This window comes from Octopus sinensis, linkage group LG10 (assembly GCF_006345805.1).
Source record: "Octopus sinensis linkage group LG10, ASM634580v1, whole genome shotgun sequence".
Lineage (NCBI taxonomy): Eukaryota > Metazoa > Mollusca > Cephalopoda > Octopoda > Octopodidae > Octopus > Octopus sinensis.
In genome coordinates this window covers 64,628,822-64,637,995 of record NC_043006.1, presented here as the reverse complement: position 1 = coordinate 64,637,995, position 9,174 = coordinate 64,628,822, and the positions used below count along the sequence as shown (strand labels likewise).

Here is a 9,174-nt window from a genome sequence, read left to right as displayed (position 1 = left end):
GGCTTGACACCATCAAGAGTGATACCGGAATGGACATCGCCAATCTGAAGGAAGCGGCCCAGGATAGAACTGACTGGAGGACACTGATCCAACGAGTAACCGAGAGTCGACTTCGACTGAGCGGATAGATAGACTTGTATTATTGTGGTAAATTTTTAAATTTTCGGTAAACTTCAATTTTTGGAAATGCTCACAGCCAAAGCGATAAGATCCGTGCCTTGTATTATAACGCTGGGTGGACCAACGTCTTGTGAGTGAGTTTGGTTGTCAGAAACTATGTGGAAGCCCATAATATATGTTAATGTGTGTGTTTGTCCACTCTACTACCACCATCGTTTAAAAATATGCTGTTAGCACGTTTGGTGACCCAATACCCGTCTATGCAATTCTCGCACATACTTCACCCCCTCGACCCTGTTTCGCCGATGCGCGCGAGGTCAAGTCGCGGAGCACGTGCGCAGATCATAGTTTTGTTTGCTTCTTGCGGTCAGAGGCAAGCAGTAGCAGAGCAGCGCGTCTATTGGAAGCAGCTCGCTGCTCGCGCCCGCTGCCCACGCTCGCGTGACCATTGCTTGGTGGTCAGCCAGTGCGCACGTTTTTTCCGGGAGTTCTCTTTAATGAGTGTCCGAGCAGAAACGTAGCCGTGAGAAGGAGCGAGGTGATCGTTCACCACGGGTGATACTTTTATGGGGGCGGCATTTTTGAGTCTGCTGTATGGGGTGGCGGCACACATTCTAGCTATACCTGTGTATCCGGGGCGGAAGATATGAATTTTGAATCTACTTCCGTTATACACACACACACACACACACTCAGAGAAATACAAACTCATATATTTGCACATATTATTTATACATATTCACATATATATCATATTTATATGTGTACAATATGATAAAGCGGCGAACTGGCAGAATCGTTAGCGCTCCGAGTAAAAATGCTTAGCGGCATTTCGTCCGTATTTACGTTCTGAGTTCAAATTCCAGTGAGGTCGACATTGCCTTTCATCCTTTCGGGGTCGATAAAATGGGTACTAGTTGAGCACTGTGGTTCATTACATCGACACACCTCTTCCCCGAAATTGCTGGCCCTATGCCCAAAATTTGGGATTTATATGCATACATTGTGATAGATTATATAATATTACCCTCAGTTTAAATGTTATATTTCCGTTTGACTTGCTAGAAATAGTAAGTAAATGTCCATGAAATCACATCCTACTAAAAAAAAAGAAAGAACATATGGGATAAGGTAGTCCTAAGTGCATTGTGCCTTGGTAAATGTAGGAGTAGTCACGGATGGAATATTTATGATCATTGGTATATTATGATACACTTCATCTAAAACTAAGATGGGATGGTCACAACTCAAATGCCTTCGATGAAAGCTGACTGGGAGCGAAACAGCAATAGTAGCAACAGAGTCTAAAGTCAACGACCTTAAACAGGTCTGTAAAAGAATACGAGGAAACGAGAAAAAAGGCAGTAATAGTACATATCAAAGTCAATGACCTTAAACAACAACGTCTTGAGAATTAACGGGGTTTAACAGCTATAACAACAGCAAAAGCAGCGAACGACAGAATACGAATGTAGCTGTTTGCTATGCTAAAACTAACTGCCAAATTTCCACAAAATCACACACATATACTACCGAATACTAGTTATTGAACAAGTATTTCCTTGGATGACACCATCCTTTTATAGTCTCTAACTGAATTATATATATATATATTATATATATATATACGAGAAAGAAGCAACAAGAATGGATTAGTTTTTAGTACAATTGTTTCATACAAAGACAGGCTTTATTACAAGTTGCAAAAATTGCAGCAGATATATATATATATAATATATATATATATAATATATATATATATATATATATATATATATATATATTATATATATATATATATATATATATATATATATATATATGCACTGGCAGAGATACCCGGCGTTGCTCGGGATTAAAATACCATACTTTGTATATAATATATTACAATTATGTTGAAACAGGTAATATGGGAAAGTGCAGCTTTGACAACAAAACATTTGTGGAGTAAATGATGGGCTAATTCGACTAAGCAATATGCTATACGTCCGTTTGAAATATTTCAAGCCTTAACCTGTCATGGAAAATTGCGGGGGGGGGGGGGGGGGTATGTGATTTTTTAAAGCACCGAAAAGCTGTCAGTGGATATACTCTCTTTTGCAGCAGTCGGCGCTGTGTCTAACACGACCCATCATCTGAAATTTTGACACCTTCGGGTTTGTTGTCCTACATCACTCATAAAGTTAATTTGGAGGAACTGTGGTTGTTCATTTGTGGATAACAGGGAACCAATGACATCGTTTAGTGCATTTCATCCCTTGCCTTTGAACTTTGACATTTATGTTTTACTATCTTCTTAGATGCAGTGAACGATGCCATTTGAAATGCAGAGTTGTATTGTCTGATATTGTTAAGAAAATCCTTTGACTGATGGAAGTGCCTTCTAGAAGAGGTTGAGAAGAAGCTGGTAGTGCTGGCAATGTTACCTTTCCGCCTAAGCAGCACATATCATTTGTTCCATTTGAAAATTTTAAACCTCTGCAGAAACGATAATTTGTGTTTAGCACACCAATTTGGACAGCGTTATCATTTTTATCAGAATGGGATGGATCATATCTGAAAACAGCTTCAGGCGTTGTGAAGAACGAAATTGTACGCAGTCTGTTTTTCAGACAGCTATTCTATTGGACCTCTGTACAATCATTAAAACATCGATTTAATGATCCAGCATTAAGTGCTGCAGCATGCATTTTCTGATCTTGGGAAAGTCTCATCTCTCTTCTCTCTTGAGACTCTGTCTGACGTGCTGCAGCATGCCTTTGCTGATCTTGAGAAAACCTTATCTTGCTTCTCTCTTCAGACTCTCGCCTTCGGTTTTCTACAATCCTTTTTGCTTTATACTTGTTTCTGGAGAGATTACGACTTTTCTTTGGTGGCATATTTTTTTCAATATTGTAAACAAAAAATTATGAACAAAGAATGAAATTATACAGTAATCTCTATTTTTGTAAGCAGTTGTAGATATGTAGTATGTTTTTATTTTTTACAGAGATGTACTCGCATAGCAAGTGATTTGATCTGAGATCGTGTGCTGGAACGAAAACAATTGCATCGTGGAAGGTGTTTGTAAGCCATTTAAGAAACACACAAAAGCCGTTCGATTCACTTCAAAATTTAAGTTTAATTTGACAAAAATCCGAGATGCAGCACGGATTTTTGTCAGTGAACAGGTCGCGGATTTTAGCGACGAAAATATTTTGACAAATTAAACTTAAATGTTGAAGTGAATCGAACGGCTTTTGTGTGTTTCTTAAATGGCTTACAAACACCTTCCACGCTGCAATTGTTTTTATTTTTGTATGCAATATAAATTAACCAAATAGAAGTACATGTATGAATTGCTAATTTAACGGTAAGTGCCACAATAAATATTATAGATAAATTTCTTCATATATATATATATATATGTATATATATATATTAAGCACATGTATTAAATGTTAATTTATGGGTAAATATGTAACTGTAAATACCTTGCAATCTTGCAACTGCTGCGATAATTATTAACTTGTAATTGAACAGTAAATGAAACCTTTCCTGAGCTGTATAACCTTTCCATCGGATTGCACTGGGAGATGAGACTAACAGGTGGTAACCGACAACGAGAAGCATAAGAGCTTCTAAGAGTGGATTATGAGGCTTTTGCCCCAAACAAACTAAACGGATGCACACACGCACACACACACACACACACACACACACACACACACACACACACACACACACACACACACACAGAGTGTATTATGTATGCGTGTGTGCGTGTTTGTGTTTGTCTCCCACTGATGCTTGACAACCGGTGTTGGCTTGTTTATATCCCTTAACTTAGCGGGTCCGCATTAGAAGCCGGTAGAATATGTATCACTCTTTGACCTTAAAGGTGGTGCTCCAGCATGGCCACATTCCAATGACTGAAAGAATTCAAAGGTGAACCTTCATGAAATAAATTAATATGGTGAGTTTTACCAGAAACGTTAGACTTATTATTCAATGAAACGTAGAGAAGGCACTTTATTGATGAGGTCACGAATGGTGATGATAGGACTATGAGAGACCTAGCTGATTGATTGATTGACCGAACGATTGGTCAAACAATCAATTATCTAAATTGTTAACCGATTGACAAATAACGAAGTGAAATAGAACCAGTGCGTGTGTTATTTTTGGCATACTGACCCTCTCAAGATACAACCTAAAATGGTAGGCCTTGCCTGAATTTTGGGCCTGCTTCCTATCAAATCTCGGTTATCGGGTAGCCCAAACGTGAAGTTAATAATAATAATAATAATAATAATAATGCCCTGATGCAGTACCAGACAGTGGCTCTCATGGCTTCTGATCTTAACTGATTGGAAGTGTTATCATGTACATTGTTTTGTCTTGGTATAAAAGATGGGCTACAGCAAATATTCTGCTCAATACCACAGATTTGCTTGTCAGTTGTTTGACCTTAACCAGTTGAGCATGTCCCCTAGTGGCTGACGATATGTGCAACAACAACAACAACAACAACAACAATAACAATTACAATAATAATAATAATAATAATAATAATAATAATAATAATAATAATAATATATTACTGTTACTATCATCTTTGATCTTTTACTTGTTTCAGTCATTTGGATTGCGGCTATGATGGAGCCTTACTTTGAAGGGTTTAGTCAAACAAATCTACTTTGGTAGATTTTTTAAAGTCTGGTACTTACTCTTATTTTATCCGTCTCTTTTGCTAAGTTATGGGACGTAAACAAACCAACATCGGTTGTCAAACAGAAAGACGTCACAACAGAAACACACACACACACATATTGAACAGGCTTCCACGGGGCTATAGTAGAAGACATCTTCCCAAGGTGCCATATAGCGGGACTGAACCCGAAATCACGTCGTTGCAAAACGAGCTTTTTAACAGTGCATGCAGCCACTCCTGCGTCTATTTCATATTTTGTTAACAGTAATCAAAAACGAATTTGAATTATTAAAGAGCAACATGTCTATAAAGAAAAGTTGCCTCAAAGGAGTGTTGTCGCCACTGGTACAAAGATCCTGTCTGTTGTTGACAGTCACCAAAAGCACCACGTGATAGTTAGACGGTCAGTCGGGTCGGTTTACTAGATTTTGTTTCAGTCTGTCACTTTAAACTGTGTCAAAATAATTTTAACTCATAAAAATGAGTGATATACGCCAAAGGATTTGAAAGGGCAGTAAACATCAATGGTGTCGTCATTCACTCTCCGACTTAGTTCTGTGAATGTATGTTTGTTACGAGTCATCAAGTTTGTTTTTCTTACTATAACAATTGTGTAAACACAAAGGTACCTTCCATTGACTATCAGACAAAAAAGCAAGATTTTTACAGCGTATGAATCGTGATAAAAAGATAGTGAAGATTGCTAAAATGCACGTCAACGATTGATTGACATAAATCTCAGAAAGCAGGTTTTCTCTTTTTTCTTTTCTTTTCTTTTCTTTCTTTCTTTTTTTTTTTTTTTTTTTTTTTTACATAATTGCGTTTAATGTGGATTCCTTTCTTTACGACTTGTAAATACAAACAGAAAGTGGAAATACATCTATGGAAATTCGTCGCGTAAGTTAGATTTTTTAAAAAAAGGAGCATAAACGCATCGGTACTGAACGAACCATTGCCATGCACTTTATAAATGGAACAAATGGTAGATTTATTGGCACCAAACTCGCGTTCCATAAACTTCCACGGTTAGGTATTTTCTTGATCATCTCTAACTTTTCCTGCAGAGAATACACTTGTCTGCATTGTTTATTAGAATCAGGCGGTTTCATATTTTTGTCTATTCACTGGTCCCATGTTGATTGGTATGAGTTTGGAAATTCGAATAGAATAAACTCAAGTTCGCAGCACAGTGATGTAAACACCAGCGATTGTCAGAGTGCATTTTGAGCAGCTGAGAACTGTGGCTGATCTTTGGGGTTGTATCTCAAAACGTTGGCAGGTCCGGGGCTATAATAGAAAACGTTTGTTCAGGGCGAGAGTGGCAGAACCGTTAGCACGCCGGGCGAAATACTTAGCGGTATTTCGTCTGCCGCTACGTTCTGAGTTCAAATTCCGCCGAGGTCAACTTTGCCTTTCATCCTTTCGGGGTCGATTAAATAAGTACCAGTTACGCACTGGGGTCGATGTAATCGACTTAATCCCTTTGTCTGTCCTTGTTTGTCTCCTCTATGTTTCAGGGTGAGCTGGCAGAAACGTTAGCACGACGGGCGAAGTGCTTAGCGGTATTTCGCCTACTGTTACTTTCTGAGTTCAAATTCCGCCGAGGTCGACTTTGCCTTTCATCCTTTCGGGGTCGATAAATTAAGTACCAGTTACGCACTGGGGTCGATATAATCGACTTAATCCGTGTGTCTGTCCTTGTTTGTTCCCTCTGTGTTTGGCCCCTTGTGGGTAGTAAAGAAATAGGTATTTCGCCTACTGTTACTTTCTGAGTTCAAATTCCGCCGAGGTCGACTTTGCCTTTCATCCTTTCGGGGTCGATAAATTAAAGTACCAGTTACGCACTGGGGTCGATGTAATCGACTTAATCCCTTTGTCTGTCCTTGTTTGTCTCCTCTATGTTTCAGGGTGAGCTGGCAGAAACGTTAGCACGACGGGCGAAGTGCTTAGCGGTATTTCGCCTACTGTTACTTTCTGAGTTCAAATTCCGCCGAGGTCGACTTTGCCTTTCATCCTTTCGGGGTCGATAAATTAAGTACCAGTTACGCACTGGGATCGATGTAATCGACTTAATCCCTTTGTCTGTCCTTGTTTGTCCCCTCTATGTTTAGCTCCTCGTGGGCAATAAAGAAATAAGAAAATATTTGTCCAAGGTTCCGCGCAGTAGGACAAAACATGATACCACATCATTGACAGGCGTGTCTCTTCACTACACATCCATATTTGCGCCTACAACTCTTCAAAAATTTTATTTCCTAAAATCTCTAAGCCAATAAATGACTTGTATTTTCAAATGGCACCACTTCCTTAGTTGTCGCCATTTTCTTCTTCCCTTCTCATCGCTTTAAGACATTTTCGTTTCTACCATGTCATTGTCTTGTCACTTGGTCCTTCACTACCTTTCGTAGAGACCATCTTATTGCAAGCATTTGGGCCAAATTTCCGGTTTAAGAATATCTTCCTTCCTCTTTCATATGCATCTGGGAAGCCCTGTATAGGGACACAGGTACTTCTTTCTGACTATGGGATAAAGGGGGTGGGCATGCGGAAAACTCTAAAATTCTAACATACAAGCAAAATCTCTATACAAGGCACTGGCAACCTTTATCGAGAAATAGGCTGCACGAGGCATGGATCATTGTTGAGCAGACCACATTACTACAAAATTTCAAGGTCTTTTTTCGTTAGGCATGCCATTCATAAATTTCGTGCACCGCATCTTTCCAATCAATGCTCTGCACACTTTGTACCAATCACTTAATCAAGTAAGCAATGTGAACGAACAAAAAGAATTAGTAACTTTATTATTACATATGCAGTGTGGTTAAAAGCCCGCTTTGCAACCATTTGGTTTCTGGTTCAGTCCCACTGAGCAGCACCTTCGGCAATGTCTTCTATAGCCCCGGTACAGCCAATGCATTATGAATAAATTTAGTAGACAGAGACACGACGTGTGTGTATGTGTGTGTGTGAGTGTGTGTGTTTGTGTGAAATATGTGTGCGTGTGTGTGTGTGGTGTGATGTGTGTGACTGTTCGTCACTACCACTCGGTGTAGGTTCGTTCACGTCCCCATCAATTAGCGGTTCCCTAAAAGAGAACGACAGAATACATACCAGATTTGACGGAAACTGCGGAAACTCGACGTGTGTGTGTATATGTGTGTGTGTGTATGTGTGTGTGTGTGTGTGTGTGTAACTTTGTGTTCGTCACCACCACTGGACAATCGGTGTAGGTTTGTTCACGTCCCCATCAATTAGCGGTTCCGTAAAGGAGAACGATAGTAACCAGATTTCAAAAATAAGCAATGGAATCGATTTGTTCGACTAAAGCCTTTAAAACTGTGCCCCAGCATGGGCACAGTCCAATGAAAAAACAAACAAAAAATAAAAGAGGTTTAAACATGTGAATTTTATAACCTAGGGCAACCGTAAAGGCAGGACAACAGATTCACCCCGCACTCCCGTCGATATTTCATCATCAAAACCAACTCACGTTTTCCCCTCTCTCCGTACCTTGACCTTGTTCCTCAATTCCCTTCTTTGTGTTTTTTTTTTTATCGCTTTTACTAACAGCTTCTCCATGCACGGCCCTATTCGCAACAGTTAGGCTATCAAGGTGTTGTGTTGCATGACAAAACCACTTTATTTTCCGCTGTTTAATGATTGACAGAAGAGCTTTCTGATTTGCAGTCTTCCCAACGACAATTTTATTACATAATATTACAAATATATATACAACGTTTGCAATTTCCTTGTTTCCCTTTACAGCATCACGTTCATCAATGAATAACTGACTTTCTTCCATTAACAGTTTTATTGATTCAACGTGGTCCTCTGAAACTGTATATAAGTGTGATCATACATCAAGATAAGGAGATCAGTTTTCCATCAGTGTTTATAGGATTTGATTTATCACTGTGTTTGTGTTTCTTCCTCACCAATCCATCTTCCTGTGGCTATTCACCGGATCGATCCGAAGCGTGTTAGTGAAAACGGGTAGACTGAAGCTGTGTGGAAGCGCCTGTACGTGTCTTGTGTGTGTGTGTGTGGTGTGTGTGTGTGGTGTGTGTGTGTGTGTGTGTGTGTGTGTGTGTATGTGTGTGTATGTGTGTGAGTGTGCAGCTTATGTTTATGTAATAGTTTGCGTGGTATCTTGAGCAAGTGTCATTTACTATAGCCATAGCTCGACCCACGTGTAGATGGAAGCACTGTGTATGTGTGTGTGTGTGCGCGCAAGGCGGCGAGCTGGCAGAATCGTTAGCACCCCGGGCGAAATGCTTAGCGGTATTTCGTCTGCGTTAAGTTCTGAGTTCAAATTCCGCCGATGTCGACTTTGCCTTTCATCCTTTCGGGGTCGATTA

General features: G+C 39.6%; 1 long non-coding RNA gene across 1 annotated transcript; it reads left to right on the top strand.

The window, feature by feature from the left end:
* The first annotated feature begins 323 nt into the window (after positions 1–323).
* On the top strand, positions 324–7,332 carry LOC118764981. Its single transcript, XR_005000821.1, has 4 exons — positions 324–334; positions 5,844–5,915; positions 6,019–6,023; positions 7,320–7,332. It is a non-coding gene; the product is annotated as an uncharacterized LOC118764981 (long non-coding RNA).
* The last annotated feature ends 1,842 nt before the right edge of the window (positions 7,333–9,174 follow it).